Source organism: Gopherus flavomarginatus, chromosome 6, assembly GCF_025201925.1.
Source record: "Gopherus flavomarginatus isolate rGopFla2 chromosome 6, rGopFla2.mat.asm, whole genome shotgun sequence".
Lineage (NCBI taxonomy): Eukaryota > Metazoa > Chordata > Testudines > Testudinidae > Gopherus > Gopherus flavomarginatus.
Window position 1 is genome coordinate 76,905,876 of NC_066622.1, and position 17,747 is coordinate 76,923,622.

The 17,747-nt window shown below is 38.4% G+C and overlaps 1 protein-coding gene across 1 annotated transcript in view; it reads left to right on the top strand.

Annotated features, from left to right (window-relative positions):
• LRMDA (leucine rich melanocyte differentiation associated) overlaps positions 1-17,747 on the top strand; it is a 985,783-nt gene that overhangs the window by 904,962 nt on the left and 63,074 nt on the right. The gene's annotated exons all lie outside the window — the stretch shown is intronic.

The following is a 17,747-nucleotide window of genomic DNA, read 5'->3' on the forward strand; positions in this document are numbered from 1 at the left end:
ACTCCAAATTTGTCTTATGATATCATAACAGCTGGAAACTTGCAGCTTGACATAATTTTGTTTCATATTTAAACAGCTTAAAAATTGTTTAAAACACGTATTTCTTTCTCTGAGCTTTTTTCCCCATTTTGTTGCACATAACACTGGAGGTGTTTGCAATATATTTTAAAGCAAATTATTTATTTGATCATTTAGCTAATAATTCCTGGTGATTTACCTATACAGTGAGCTTTTAGTTTATAAAAAACTAAACGAAAAACAACCCCAAACACTGTTTGGTTTACTCTGTGTAGTGAAATACAGTTGAAGGTTTTGGGTGAGTAACATGTAAAGAAGCTCTATAGTCCATTTAGTGAGTGGAAAATCCTAATAAAAGAACATCTCTTGTGAAGAACTGGCTTCAGGAGTCTTTAAATCTTCATGGTTAAGTAACTGACTGAGATATAACAGCCTTGAAGGAGAAAAAGCTTATCATATCATTTTGGGCCATACATTTGAAGGTGATAATTTATAACATAAAATTAACCACTGCATCCTTTCAAGACTGACTGTGATAAAAATGATTATATCAGGACATGCAGTGGAAAAAAGAGAGGGAGACCTGTATATTTAGAGGGTAGGAGATCAAATTCTGTTGTGATGTGTTCGCTCCTCTTCTCCACTAAAAGGCAGTTTTGCTATGTGACACAAAATTTAAAGGGGCAAACTCAAGCTTGTTTAAAGTGGAAATGTATTATCATTATTATGATAACTACAGTACTGCCTAGTGATTCCATCTGAGATCAGGGCCTTGGTTGTGCTAGACACTATACAAAGACACAGTGAGAGATGGGCCTAACCCCAAGGAGCTTCCTATCTAAATGTGGGGAGGGAAACAGAGGCATAGGAAAGGTGAAGCACATGATCTGTATCACACAGCAGGTCAGTGGCAAAGCTAGGTATAGAATCCCTGAAACCTGAAGTCTCCGGAACCCTACTCAGATGCCCTAACCAGGGCTTCTCTGTTTGATATAAAATAACAATGGGACTGTTGGTTTTAGAGGGAGTTTGCCTTAGTAAAGAGTGTAAAGATCTGGCCCATTATTATTAGGTGATGCTTGTAAATATAGTAGGTTAAAAAAGGTCAGAGAAGTACGATTTTTAAATCGCTTTAATTAAGCACTCTAAAGAAATCATAAGGCGGTAAAGTCAGCCCCAAGGTTAACAAAAAAATGTAGTTGTAGTCACCAGTGTGGCTTTAGAATGCAGCCTTTACGCTATGAAAGAAGGGAAGGGAGAAAGAAAATTCCAAGAAGCTAGTATATACAAGGGTCAGTATGGAATTAGTAAGTGCAAAGGGCACTCACCAAAAGAGTGAGAAATAACCCCCCTACATCCCCCTAAAATCTACTTAAACTTGAAAGGGTTGTGCAAAAACAAGAGCTAATTGCCCATTATATTTGTATATGTCCTTTTAGATAAGGGAAGAAGATTGATACCTTCCAGTCAAATGGAACCCTGACCTGAGTGATCTGACTCCTCTATCAATGTGACACCTGGGTCACAGTTAACGGTTATTGGTGTTGATAGGCACAACCCACATAGAGCGCCAAATGCGGCTATTTTGTTCCCTTCTTCTTTTATTTCCATCCCTTCTCCCTGTTTTCTGTCACAATGTCATGTCAAATCATTGTTTTCTGTCAGATGCAGAACCCCTAAAGTACGGAGGTATCAGGCTTCAGGAACCACATTGAAATGACTATAACAATGGGAACCAAAAAATAGCACAAACCACTTATCAGCGAAGGAAGCAGCTAATAAGTGTTGTTAGTGGTTTCTGTGGGGAAGAACCAGAAGTACATCCTGCGGACAAGCAGGTGTAGGTTGGCTTGTCTCGGGGTCCAGTTACAGGCAGGCTGGGAAGATTAGTATTGATGTCTGTCACTTTGTGCCTGTCAAGCTGTTTATTTGAGAAAATGGAATAGTCAGTGGTTATCTGGTAATCAACCCGTTCTGAAGAAGAGAGCTTAGAAATACTATTTCTTAGGGATTTCTATATATGTCTGGTTAGCCCTAGCCTAGTTTACTGTATTTTCTTTAAAATCTAGATTTCCTTCCTGGATAAATGAGAGAGAGCTCATGAAAACATCTATCCTTTATCGTTACCCAACATTTTCCAGACTCATTCTCTAGATATCAATTTGTGTGTGTGTGTGTGTATATATATATATGGAATTACACACACACACACTCTCTCTCTCTCTCTCTCTTCTCTTTGAAGTATTCAGTTAATGAACTGGAGTTTTGTTTCCAGTTCAGTTAATGGTGTTTTTCATATTTTTCTATATTAAGGATTGGTCACAGAGGTCATTCTTTGGTTTTGCAAGCTGAGAACCAGAGTGTTGAATAATGGTTCCATTTTATCTGAACCTCAAAAGTTGGTATGTGTGGGGAATGGAATAAAATTTTCCACTTTTGCCCTCCCCTCTAATATATATGTAGGTATGTTCACATGTGAATAATTATAACTAGAACAAATAGCAAGAGCTTTAGCTAAGGCTTCCAAAGTGTTTCCATTATAGCCTCATTTTTCAGTCATTTATAACTTTTTGAAATGTCAACTTTCCAACTGGTATTTGCCCAGTCTCTGACCAAAGGTGGGTTTGGTCTTAGAGCTTGTTTCTTTTTAAAGGTTTAGCAAAATAGTTCCGCTGTTTCTCATAGATTCATAGAGTTTAGGGCCAGAAGAGACCATTAAGTTACAGTATCTAATCTGACCTTCTGTGTGTTGCAGGCTATTGAATTTTGCCCATTTACCCCGGATTGAGCCCAATACCTTGTGTTTGAGTAAAGCATAACATGTGTTTGGCAAAAACATATCTTCCAGAAAGACATCCAGTCTCGATTTGAAGACATCAGTAAATGGAGAATCTACTGCTTCCCTTGGTAGTTTGTTGTACTTGATTCATCATCCTCATGATTACAGATTTGTGCCTAATTTCTAATTTACCTTTTTTGGCTTCCAATTTTCCAATCCTTGGTTCTTCTTGTGCCTTTCTTTAGCTAGATTAAAGAATCTGTTAGTGCACAATATTTTCTCCCTGTGAAGGTACTTATACAGTAACTCCTCACTTGAAGTCATCCCGGTTAACATTGTTTCATTGCTGATCAATTAGGGAACATGCTCTTTTAAAGTTGTGTAATGCTCCCTTCAGACGTCGTTTGGCAGCCGCCTGCTTTGTCTACTGCTTGCAGGAAGAGCAGCCCATTGCAGCTATCTGGTGGGGGCTTGGAACCAGAGTGGACCGGCAGCCCCCTATCAGCTCCCCGCTCCCTTAAGTTCCCTGTGCAGCAGCTGCCTGCAGTTCAGCTGTGTCCCTCCCCCTACTGCCATGTGCTGCTTCTGCCCTCTGCCTTGGATCTGCTCCCCGAGACTCCTGCTTGCTGTGTGGGGGGGAGTGGGGGGGGCTAATGTCAGGGTGTCCCCCTGCTCCTGCACCCCGCTTACCCCATCTTCGATAGAGCAGAGGGGACAGACCAGGACTCAGGATGGAGGGAGCAGTGTACTTAAGGGAAATGCACATCTCTCTGTCCATTTCTGCTGCCTTGTGTAGAGAGAGAGAGAGTTCATCATTTAGCAGTAAGGGAAATATCCCACCCTCAGACTCCTCCACCTCAACCAAGCTTCACAATCATTATCACTGTGTACCAGTATTAAATTGTTTGTTTAAAACTTATAGTGTGCGTGTGTGTGTGTGTGTGTATAATATAGTCTTTTGTATGCTGAAAAAAAATTTCTCTGGATCCTAACCTCCTCATTTACATTAATTCTTATGAGGAAATTGGATTCGCTTAACATCGTTTCACTTAAAATCACATTTTTCAGGAACATAACTACAACGTTAAGTGAGAAGTTACTGTACACTTTAATCAAGTCACCTCTCTATTCTCTTTTAGATAAACTAAGAAAATTGAATTCTTTAAGTCTTTCATTATAAAGCATTTTCTTCAGCCCTTGAATCATTTTTGTGGCTCTTTTCTTCACTCTCTGCAGTTTTTCAATATACTTTTTAAAATGTGGACACCAAGCCTGTATTGCCGCAGTGGTCTCACCAATGATGTACATGGAGGTAGAATCACCTCCTTACTTCTACTCCTCTCTTTACACATCCAAGTATTGCATTAGCCCTTTTCGTCACACTGGGCGTTCATGTTGCTTTGTTCATCCACTATGACCCCTAAAAAATTTCAGAGTGACTGTTTTCCAGGATGCAGGCCGCCATAGGTCTGGGCTGCATTCCTTGTTCCTAGATGAATAACTTTGCATTTGCCTTTATTAAAACACATTTTTTTGAATGGGCCCAGGTTACCAAAATTATCCAGATTGCTCTTTATGGCTCCTCTGCCCTCCTTATCATTTACACACCACCAATGTTTGTGTTTATCCACAACTTTTGTCAACAGTGATTTTATAGTTACTTCCAGATCACTGATGAAAATGTTGAATAGTGTTGGCTTAGTACTGATTCCTGTGGAATCTCACTAGAAACATCTCCATTTGATGATTGTTCCCCATTGACAACTACTTTCTGAGATCTGCCAGTTATCCATTTCTTAATTCATTTCATGTGAACTTTATTGATCTTGTATAGTGCTATTTTCTTAATCAGAATGCCCTACAGCACTTAGTCAATCTCCTTATAAAAGTATATTATGTCTACACAGCTACCTTTTTCAAACACATTTGTATTCTTATTAAAGAATTAAATCAAGCTTGTTTGACAAGGTCTATTTTCCATAAAACCATGTTGGCTGGCATTAATTATATTCCTTTCCTTTTATTCTTTATCTATTGAATCCTGTATCAGCTTTTCCATTATTTTGCCTAGAATTGTTGTCAGGCTAACTGGCCTATTGATTCTACTCATCCTTTTTGAATATTGGCACATTAGCACTCTTCCAGTCTTCTGAAATTTGTCCAATGGCTTGTGATGGGGTGTTAGATGGGGTGGGATCTGAGTTACTACAGAGAATTCTTTCCTGGGTGTCTGGCTGGTGAGTCTTGCCCACATGCTCAGGGTTTAGCTGATCGCCATGTTTGGGGTCGGGAAGGAATTTTCCTCCAGGCAGATTGACAGAAGCCCTGGGGGGTTTCGCCTTCCTCGGCAGCATGGGGCACGTGTCAATTTCTGGAATGTTCTCTGCACCTTGAAGTCTTTAAACCATGATTTCAGGACTTCAGTGGCTCAGACACAGGTTTGATACAGGAGTGGGTAGGTGAGCTTCTGTGGCCTGCATTGTGCAGGAGGTCAGACTAGATTATCACAATGGTCGCTTCTGACCTTAAAGTCTATGATTCTAATTTATCTGGTTTTCTTAAATTTATTAAAAGTTAATATCTGTGGTTGAGAGATCTCCTCAGGCAACTCTTTTAGGGCTCTTGGATTCAAGTTAGGGCTGGCTGATATATGTTTATCATCCCTATTAGACATTGTTTAACATCCTCACTAGTTATTAATGTACTGGGAAGTACTTTATCAACCTCATGTGATATTACTGCATAATCCTGCTTCTTAAACAAATACAAAACAACAGTATTTTTGGACACTTCTTCCATGTCTTCATCAGTATTAACAACTTTATCATCTCCATCAAATAGTGGGTCTATACCATTGCGATGATTGCTTTTGTTCCTAAATAATTAAAAAAGAAGTTGAAAATAAAATATACACACACATGTCCCCCTTTTTTTTTTTATACACACACACATCCCTTTTTTGGAATATCTCTAGTCACAAATCAGTAGAGACAGATCATTGACATTTGCCAGGTAACTCATCTTTACCAAAGGACATTGGACTGTGCTGTGCTTGTGTGTAAATGTTTATAATTGCATGGCGTTTCAGATACTCAGCTCAAGTCTACACTGCTCCAGAGACAGCTCTAAGTACCCTTTAAGTCTCCACACCAGCTGATCCCCAGCAGCTTCCATTTAGGGGAGCATTTGTGGGTGTGACCAGGAGAGGGAGGAGGTGTGGCCTGAACACACTGCCAAAAGAGTATCCAGAGGGCTGTTCCAGCAGCATAGAGTAGTGTTGCCCTATGACTGGGGGACATTTTTTCCTGCCTTCTCCCCATTGTGAGATCTGTGCACAATAAGTATCAAGTCCACAGTATCTAGATATGTCTGTACCAATCTATCTCTGCAAATGTGTCAGAGCATACCAGTGGGGAAAACACTATATTGCCTTTGCTTTAATTAATAAAATATGAATGTATTTTCTCATATTCATTAGCATAACTACTCTGCCCTCCAAACCTCTTCATTCTGTTTCTGTTACCTGGAACTGACAGACTGCCTTGTATTTTAGTCTTTAATTTAACATAATTAGTTTGTTACAGAAATAAAAGATGATTGGTGGTTTACCAATGTTTTCCTCAGCATGCTATATTTTCTCTTGTGCCTTTTTAATGCTTGGAAAGGATAAACTCTTCTTTATCTAGTGCAACAGAGGTCAAATTTAATTTGAACTTCAGCTGTTCCACAGGGTTTTTTCAATCAGTCACTCTTGGGTGTGTCACAGTCAACATAATTCAGGCACGTTCAGGAACAAAATGTCTAGTGTGTTTTTAACTGCGGGCAAATGCATTTGTTATGTAATCCAAATCCCAGTGCTTGCCTCCCTCCCTCCAGTTTAAGGAATAATAATGATGTGATATCTGATAGATGCTGTAGGTACTTTTGCATGATAGTGAGGGAAATCTACTCAATAGATATTGAATCCCATTTCATGATACTAAGAACACTAGGAATAAAGAATTACCATGCTGGGCCAGAACACTGATATGCCAAATTGGGTATTTTGTGTACAGATACATATTTGAGTGTTTGTACTAAAAGATAATGAAGATTTCACCAGCCTGAACATTTTGGAATAGAATAATAGTCTTGCAATAGGAGGAATAATGGCATAGGAGGAAAGGAAGAGATTTTTAGTTTTCCATATATGGCTTTCCTTTTTGATAAAGCTCTGCTAATGACGAAGTCATAGGTGTTTTAAACTGCCTTCATGTCGAGGCATAGGGGTCACCAATGTTGCAATGTCTTTCCAAACATTTTAAGAGGTACCATGCCAGTTTTTTTAACTGACATTCTAGTGGCTCAGCTATCTTGCCTGATGGATGACAACAATTGGTGAAAACACATTCAAGGAACAGGGATACTGCTTGTGAGGCATATTTTCTTATTCACATCTGTTTCTTTGATTATCCTGCTTTGCTACTTCTTCCTTAACATATGCAAGGAAACTGGTGGTGAAATAATCATAGTGGACTAACCACCACAAAGTAGCTGTAAAAAATTGTAGGCTTCAATCCAAAATGCGTGGCAGAGATCCTTCAAGTTCTGACTCCATAGCACTTCTCTTTCTGAGGATGAAGATGTCACCTTTACATACGCCCAATCAAAATCATTTGGTGTGACCTTGTCACCATTAGTAATTTAGTGCTTGCTGTACAGTACTGATGCTGTACAGTGGTACCTGAGACATTGTAACTAATTTAGATAGTTGCACCCATTGTGCTCGGTTGTTAACTATTCCATCACTCCAACTTAATCTGGTTGGCCATATGTGACAATGGTGTCCTTCTGCCTCAGAAGCAGGTGCTTTTTTTTTTTTAGTGGTAACCATTGCATCATTTGTCTTCAGTTTATTCTTTCTTGCTAAAGTAGCAGTTTTAATGTGTTAGTGGGGATGAAAAAAGATGTGTTTCCTAGATAATGTTCATTTTCAAGGGTTGGACTTTTGTTGTTGTTGATTTATCTTGGTTTGTTTTTGTTTTCATTCCCTTCCAAGAAACACAATTATGGAAATAAATTAATAAAATATCCCATCCATTAGAATCCTTGGTTCCACCCACATTTGCCCAAATACAATGTTTTTAAAGTTGCCTAAGACACTCATCAGAGTGTAGACTGCATAAGTATCTAGTTTAATAAAGGGATATACAATAACTGAATGTCTCTTTGGCCTACCAATCATAACAGTTTCCAGATCTTACCAATATGTTTGCATTATTTGTCAAATCCTGTGACACTAATGCTGCTGCTTTTGTAGAGATATGAAGAGCACCCGAAGCTGTTTGAAGTGGGTGCCAGATGAAACAAAACACTCTCTGCCTGGAACTGATGAAAATTTAAAAAACCAAAACAAAATGGGTACATGACTGGCCACACACACTCACTCCAAATGACTTTTTCTCACTTTGTCCTTGAGAAGATGCCCTGAGAAGGGTCACTGGGGCAGATGTCATCTGAAGAATCTCACTTTTGTGGGGAGGGAAAATCTATCAATCTATATCCTGGCTATTCCAATATACCATTTTTGGTTTTAGTAATTTCAGTGTCCTTTATCACCACTACTCTTTGGTGTAACTTGAACAAGTGGGCAGGACTCATAAGACGTAGAACAAGAATTGCAACAGAAAGGGCACTATAATGTGTATTGGGTTAGGTCACTAATAGGGGAATTGGTCTTGCTGCTGCTTACAAATAAATAAATAGAAAGCATGTATACACAAACAAGTAGTTGGAGTACACCGATCCCTTAATGCACCATATCTTACATACCTACATAGCATTGCTATTTTATAATTTAACTTAGTGAGCATACATACTTCTTATTCAAAAGTGTCCTGTACTTAAGTGATGATAGGAATTTTATTATCAAATCATCACAGGAAAATTTTGAAGATTCTGGTCTTCCAAGCATCATGTTCCCTCTGCATAATGGTAACTAACTGCTGTTGTAGTCAATAAATGTAGTGTTAACATTTTTACCATGCAGGCTTTTACTGTAATAATTCTACTTTTTAGTCCAGCACTTTCTAGGACATGGGCAAATAACAATTTGGACTTATACAGTACCTTTCACCCAAGGATCTCAGAGCACTTTACAAACTAAAAATAATTAGTTTAGAGTTGACCTAGTTGATTACTATTGCTTCTGTTAAGTTTAATTTTTAAATCAGTCACTTTGTCTACATTTAATGTTGACACAAAGAATTACAGAATGAGTCCTGCACACTGGGCGCTTGGCAAAAGTGCTTAATAGCTAACTGAACAGACTGGTGAATCATCAAAATGCCATTAATATCCACTGTAATGGAGTAGAAAATCACTGAAGTTTATAAACTGGCTGAAATAACCTCTAAATGGAGATAGGTTGTAATCTGTGTACTTTCAAAAGTGACTTTATAAAATCTCTGTGCTTCTACTTCTAAACTTTAGCTGAAATTCTCTCCATTGTTGCTTCATCAGCATGTGCCCAGTGGTGCTGTATTTGGACCCTCTAAACCTCTCCATCTGCTTTATCTTCCATCCTGCAGCAACTGTCCTGTAGAGAGGAGTGATTCTTTAATCTGACACATGAAGATTAGAAAGCGCACTCCAACTGGTAACTAGGCTTTCTGACCAACCTCCAGCAAAGAGGAATAAACCACAGTCTTCACACTCTGCCTTATGGATGCATCGAAGTCCCACATTAAATAAAAAATGGTAGTTTTGATACAAGAAAAGAAGTTTGGTTTTGGACTCTTTTTTAGGAAGAGGGGTTTTATTTGTAATGTACACAGGGCCGGCCCCAGCTTTTTTGCTGCCCCAAGCAGCGAAGCGAAAAAAAAAAAAAAGATAAAGCCGCGATTGGCGGCACTTCGGCGGCAGCTCTATTGCGCCGCTTCATTCTTCGGTGGCAATTCGGCGGCAAGTCCTTCGCTCCGAGAGGGACTGAGAGACCTGCTGCTGAAGACCCGGACGTGACGCCCCTTTCCATTGGCTGCCCCAACTACGTGCTTCCTTCGCTGGTGCCTGGAGCCGGCTCTGAATGTGCAGATGTATATATGGTAGAATTAATACATAATGTCGTCAAACAAGGTTTTTAATTTAGTACCTTTTTTGATGGCTTGCTGCAGCAGCAATTGAGGACAGTTTTCTGGGACCTATTTTCAACAGCCTGAGGCTAGATGTCTCCATCTACAACAAGATTGTTCACTTGAGAGAAAAGGTTACAACTTGGAAACCTGAGTCACAATAACGAGTGAAAATGTGGTGGCACTGTCAGGACTGTAGTTTAGCTAGGGTGATGCTAGCAAGCAGCATGTGTTCTTTAAATGTGTTGTTTTCTTAGTAGCTTGTAAAACCAAGCTTGAACTGGAGAAGAATGAAAGGTACTAACAGGAGTATAGAAGTTAAAGTCTACACTTATGCACTGTACTCTGTCTGTATTATCAAACCAAAGTTTTGAAGCTGGGGAGAGGGTGGAACCTGATCTGTGAATTGGGATAAATAACTTGTAATTCTAGTCCCAGCATCGCCATTGACATGCTCTGTGACCTTGGGTGAGTCACTTAAACTTTCCATGCCACAGTTTTCACTATTTGTCAAGTGAAGTTAATATCTTCAAAGGAGAGATCTAAGGCAGACTTAATATAGTACCTGTAAAACAATTTTGAGATACTTGGATGAGAATTATTATATGTTATTATATAAGCAGCAGTTTTATATAATTATATAAGTTGCAGTGATATGGAAAACTCTGGTGTTTACAGACAATGCAGTGAATTGTTGGTTTGTCTAAGGTATGTAAAGAGTTCTAATGTTTAAGAGGAAAAGCTTTAGGCTCTGAAATAACATACTTATCTAACCAACCACTTTTTTTTAACCTTCAGATTTCAGTGTGGTTTGACAACACTCAAGGCAGTTATCAGCAGGCGTTATAATTTAGTTGCCCCAGCAAGAGATTTGTGCCACCCACAACTTCCGTTTTGTTTGTTTGGTTTTGGTTACTTCTGCTGGAGTGCAGGTGGAATGAAACATAAGAAGAAATAAGCACTACACTTGCCTATTATTAAATGTTTTGTTTTGGTCAAATGCTTAGGCAAATATAGCAATTGATGAAGTGATTGCTGTCTTCTGTTTGCGGTGCTCTTTGGAAAGGTGCGATCATGAAGGCTGTTGTTACTGGACTTCAAATAAGACGAATGTTGACATTCTGATTATTGATGGTTTTTACTTTGGATACATAAATCCCTGAGTTCTTTGTACCTTGTTTTTTTTTCTCTCCCTTCACGCTCTTTCATCTCATCACATTTCCAAGTCACTTCAGAGTAATGACTGTACTAGTATATCACTACTCCACTGCTTATTACTTATTTGTCTTTGCTAAAATATTGTTCTTGGTGCCGTTTGCTATCATCTCAACTATTTTAGTGACTGAAGGCACTGCAATTACAGAGATGAGCAAACTGATGATGGCATTAGTCTAATCAGTGACATCACTCTGAGTTCTTACAGCTGATCAGAGCTAAACTAAAAAAATCATTTAATTACTTGTCAAAATGAGAAATAAGAATGTAAGTCATATTCAGTTATGTATGTATGATGATAGTGCTACCAAAAGTAATGAGTTGAGCTTTCTCATATTTCTGCTCTGTTATTGAGACAAAATTGTCATGTATCTTGTGAAGCACTTTGGGGTGTTCTCCATGTTGCCTCATAATAATATCTTTAGTTTTATACTGAAACACCATTTACTTCACTCTTAGTAAATTAAGAGTGCCACAAGAATGTTCAGAAATCCCAGATGTCAAGTAATGGCTTGGTACCTAAAACATATTTGCTTTTGGTTGTTGTGTTTTTGCAACTGTAAGAATGGAGCACGAGATGGCTGCAAGTAACTGTATGAACTGAACTTCATTTAAAATATGTATTCAGAATTTCTATGGACATAGGGGAAAGATTCTAAATAGTCTGATTTGATGGAGATAATCATTCCGACCTCCCTTTCTAAAATACTTTTTGATCTATTGAGGAAAAGAGCTATATGAGAGCTAGGTATTCTAATAAGAAGAAGAAGAAAAGCATCTTCCAGTTAGAAGGATCCCAAAGCCCTTTACAAAGTGAAGTAAATTATTTTACCCAGCACTGAAGCACTTTCATATCTATCAAAGAATTCACAAGCTTTTCAGTGGCATTTAGTGACACTACACAATCCAGTACAGGAGGTGAAAAGTGTTGTATCCAGCTAACAGTACACACTAAGCGGAATATAATTACTCATAACAGAATCTGATTAAGATAGCAGGAGTAATGCCCGGGTGAACAAAGCTGCATGTATTACCTGGAAGATGGCCCCTCCAAGAACACATTGTCCCTTTAAGCATTTGATCAATATTATGCAGGATTTCCAACTACAACCATTCAAAAATCCTGAGTCAGGCCCCCCAAAATCATCAGATTAGCTTTAAAATCATGAGATTTTTTTTGAAGTTGGGATCTTTTTGTTACCCCTCGTCCTGAGCCTTTAGAGTACACTTCATTCATGTTTTCAAGCTTGTCTTCACAACCATGAGAGCTGGACACTTACTTTGCATGAATATCTCAGCTTCACTATTTTTAATCTCTTGATTCCAGTGACTGGGTTTAAAGAAGAGTATGGAGACTTGGCAGAAAACTATGAGAACTGGCAACACTAACTCAGGTGCCATGTCTCTTAGAAATGACTAAGCTAATTAGAATTCTGATTTAGATAATTTTTTTAATGGGGAGGGAGGAGCAGTAAAAGAGTAATGTAGTGCTAAAATGACCTAACGATCATATTCTTCAGCTTTTTATCCAGGGGTTAACTTTTCAAAATAACCTAATTGATTTAGGAGCCTAAGTCTCATTGACTTACAATAAAATGTAGACTCCCAAATCACTGAAAATAGTGCTTAGGCTCCTGAATCGCATAAGTGCTATTGAAATTTTTACCTTGTGGCTTTCTAGGTATCTGGAGGGATTAGAAATTCCTTGTGAGCATATTGTAAAATATGTTTTGGTCTGTGCATATTAAAGAGTAAATATTATCTTCTTTAGGGTAATTAAAAGATTCCTGGTCTTGGATTACAGTCGTTTAGATTAATGATTATTTATAATCCTTAATGTATCTCTGTGCAGCTGTTTTTGCTTTTAACCATAAAAATAAAATGCTGCAATCAGAAATTTCACAATATTGTTGCCATTTTCCCCCAGGTTAAGTATGCAGCTCTTGAATTGAAATGTCACAAGGAAATTTCTTTGTACATGTATTTCAGGAGATACTGACATCCTTATCAGCCACTGAGATTCAGATAGGCAAGCTTTTCTTACAGTGTAGAATACTAGAAGATTACTGGGCTGCTGAGGATCATTTTAGGTTATGGCATGAGGGGATTAGCTCAAATTTATAACAGTTTGCATTTTCCATTTTCTCCCCCCGGTTTTCAGAGTGGCATGGAAATTATATTTGTGATTCCCTGGGGACTCTCACATTGGTGTCACTTTTCAGGTTTTGCCATATACATCTAAATGTAGACATAAAATATAATGGAAAGAAATTGAAAAAAGTATCTTTTTCTTGATTCTTTATTACTAAAGAGTTAAGAAAGCGATTCCTCAGGCTATTATGCAAATCTGAAACTGGGAATAAATGTTAACATGAACTCAGATTGCTTTTAGAATCCTTTGCACATGCATTTTTTTAAAAAGAATCTAATATATATTTTATATATATATTAGATTCTTTATATAAACTTTGTAAGGCAGTTGAGATGGCAGTTATTCGCAATACACTTGTATTAATTTTAGAATGGTTAAAACCACAGTAGGGTTTTAAGAAACTAGATTAAACAGTTTTTTTCAAGCTTCTTTTTTTAACAAAAACTGAATGTATTATATGTGCAGGATGTCCAACAACCTCTCATTGCCTCACTTTTGCATTCATTAAATCTTTCTCTCCATCAGTTTATTTCTCACTGATGCTCACAGTTGGTGTGGAGTCCAAAGCAAAGTATGTTTAAAAAAAAAAGACCGATTTCTGGTCATTAAATGGAAGAAAAATGCAATGAGTTCTGAAAAAATTTGGCAGTGTATAGCAAGGCAGTTTGCTTTGAACTGAAACTTTTCACTAAGCAGACATACTACCTAAGGTTATTACTGTGTCACTTAATGTATAAACTGCAAACCACTACATTAAAAAAAACAGAACTGCTTCCCTGCTGTGTAAAGTACCAGATATATGATATGTACCAGGTACATGATACGTAATGTACATTCTGTGTTTTCTACAATACCTATTGCTATATGTCCCCTAGGGATGCTGGCATTTTAAACATAGACAGTGTCTCTGATGAGTTACAGTAGCAGAAGGCACTGAAGAGTTAAAAACGAAGATGGGCCCAAATGAAGATCCTCCAGCTGAATTTTGCTGATCTTTTGGGAGTATACAAGGTCCAAACCCAGAACCAGATTTTGAAAATGGTCCTGGTTTTTATGTTGATCCAAATAGCTGAATAAGAGCACCCCCCCAAATTTTGAAAAGTTTGAAATCGAGATCCAAATTTCATAGTGAGGGTCCATCTCTGGAAAGCTGAAATGCCTGTCTTACACCACAGAAGAAAAGGAGTTTAATGCTACATTTTTAAATTATAGTTTGATGCATTAAATTCAGTCTCAGATACATAGTTGAAGTCCTGTCAGGGGAGGAAGGGCAGCTTTACAATGCGGACAATGTTCCATAGGATCCTTGCTGGCATAGGCAGCCTGATCAGAGGCTCTCAATAGGCTCTTCCCACTTTGTGCTTTGCCAGCTGGCAGGATGCAAGCCCCCAGGGGGAGCAGGTTTAATGGATTGTTGGTATCTTCAAACCTGGTTTAGCATGATGCTGGCTTGGCACACAATGGGCGGCATGGTGCACCGACCAAAGGGATAGAACAGGGTGCAGACTCCCCCCAGCATATAAGGAAGCTCAGGGGTAGGTGGAAGAGATTTTACTACTTATGACAATTCCTTAAAGTCACAGCAGGCACAATCTAAAATGGAGGTAGAAAATGTCATGAAAATATATGTAATACTGCAAGTATGTATCCCTAGCAGTGGTTCCTAGGAACGCTTTACCCTTATAAGACATCATATCTCCCTAGGAAATGGAGCGAGTGTGCTGAGGAGCAGATCTTGTTATACAATTTTTAAAAGCTTAGGTACTAGGCCATCAGCTGATATCAACTGGGGAGGCACCAGAGTACTCAATGGAGCCATGACAATTTACACCAGCTGACAATCTGACCTATAGCTATACTCCTCCTAGTGCTGTATTTCACTCGGCCTTGAGCTCCTGTTCGCCATCCATGTAGGTACACGGGAAGCTCCCTATATAGTCCTTCTGTCCACCCTCGCCCCAGTACAGCTATGCTGGAGTGGCCATAATTTGGCACACAATATTTGTACATTTGACAAGGGTCCTTCTCCACTCTGAACTCTGGGGTACAGATGTGGGGACCCACATGAAAGACCTCCTAAGCTTATTTTTACCAGCCAGGTTAAAAACTTCCCCAAGGCACAAATTCCTTCCTTGCCTTAGTGTTGCTGCCACCGCCAAGTGACTTGAACAAACATTCAGGGAGGGCCACTTGGAACCCTACCTTCCTCAAATATCCCCCCAAGCACCTACAGCCCCTTTCCTGGGGAGGCTTGAGAAAATATCCTCACCAATTGGTACAGGTGAACACAGACCCAAACCCTTGGATCTTAAGAACAATGAAAAATCAATAAGATTCTTAAAAGAATATTTTTAATTAAAGAAAAAGTAAAAGAATCACCTCTGTAAAATCAGGATGGTAGGTACTTTACAGAAAAACAAAAGACTTAAAAACACAGAGGATTTCCCCTCTAGGCAAAAATTAAAGTTACAAAAACAGGGATAAAACTCCCTCTTAGCACAGGGAAAATTCACAAGCTAAAACAAAAGACAATCTAACACATTTCTTTCCTATTACTTACTATTTGTGCAATACTAGATGCTTAGTTCAGATATGCTTAAGGAGATGTAATTTCTCTGTCCTGTTTCCTGGCTGACTCCGAGACAGACAGACAAAAAACCTTCCCCCACAGATTTGAAAGTAATTTCTCCCCTTTTTGGTCCTTTTGGTCAGGTGCCACCCAGATTATCTGAGCTTCTTAACCCTTTACAGATAAAAGAGGGATTAACCCTTTACAGGGTAAAGAGGGATTTTATGCTACCCTTAGCTGTGTGTTTATGACACTTTCCTTTTTGATTGGCTGTTCTCTTGTGTTAAATTGTCCTATATCTGATTGTTCTTGATGAGTGCCTATGAACAGTATGAGTGGACAACTCTAAGCCCCTATTTGTCAGCCTTAGCTTGAAGAAGACTCAGTCTTTGTTGGTTAGTGACACAACTTTAACTGTGGCTTAACGTCTTTCAGGTTAAAAAAAAATGTTGCAGTAAACAATTGCCTTTAGGACGATAATAACAAAAGACACTTCAATTTCTATTAAATATGCTGCACAGCACTGCAATTTGATTTACTGACTTTATTGTTCTTACTTTTGAATATGTCTTTTGGTGCCTGCCTTACATCATGTCTGACTTGAAGAATGTGTCAGACATTAAACCTACTGCACTGGACAAGTGTGTTATTTACAGGAACGTCCAGTTGTGGACATTATAGTTGACTAGTCTCTTAATCAAGCCTCTCAATTCTTTTGCATTATCCTACTTCTTTTAAACTTAGTTAACTTTTCTTATATTCAAATAATACTTATGGTTTTGAAAATTACTAGCAGTGGCATTACTTAAACATGCTGACATTAAATTTGGGTTTCTCAATTCTAAAACCAATGATTGGTCTGTTATGGCAATATGTAATTTAATCTGTGAGTTTATTATTTATATCAGTGTGGATTAAAGCAGTGGGGGTAATTATGGTTCAGGCTGGGTGTGCTTTTCCATTCTAACTCCCTGTTTTCAATTACTCATAACTTGGTAAAACTTTCACATTTCTGTCTGAAATTTTGTAGGCTGGTCTTTGCTAGGAGATTGGCGGGTAAGGGTTGTTTTGATATGGTTTTTAAAAAGCTTAAATAAACACGCTTAGCCACTTTGAAGTACAAACAGAATGGGAAAAATACATTGTAAAAATATTGTGACACTTTCCAACATCTCTGCAGTAAAAGTATTTTGGGGTAGAAACTAGAATTATCATATGGAATTAATCTTCATTGAGAATAAGTGTCTTTGAGCATTCTGAAGTTGGTTTGGATTTGACACGGAACAGATTGAAAATCATCCTGGGCATAAAATGATAAGATCCTTCTGAGGAGTCTCTCTGATTCCTCCAAGTCCTAGGAGGTAAAATTCTGAACCACCACCCATCTGGTGAATTCGGTGAAGCCAGGATTTCACCTCTGAAGTCAATGGGACTATTAAAATACTTAAAGTTAATCATGTGGTTGAGTGCTTTGCAGGACCAGGGATAAACTACCCCTATGCAGTTATAATACATTTGGCAGAACTGAAAAAAAATTGAACACATAAGGTCAAATATTCCATAAGGCTCTAAAATTGTTTTTACGAACATTGTCCATTTGTGCATCCAAAAGCTGTAATTTCCATACACAATTTACATAACTCCATGTGCAGTTGGGCAGTAGCTATGCAGCTTGGTAATCAACATCCACAAAGAAGGGTGTTTTCATGCACAAACAGATGCAATCGCAAATGTTTCGGCTGCATGTTCCAGAAACCCTTTGCAAATTCAGCTCATGGAAAATGAGGTTGAAACTACATGTGTATGCTTAGTTATGCAGTAGAAAGTGTATTTTAAGTCCACATGGGCTGGGGCTTTTCACTACTGCACCTAATCTTTTTTTCAATCCTGCAACCCTCCTGGTCT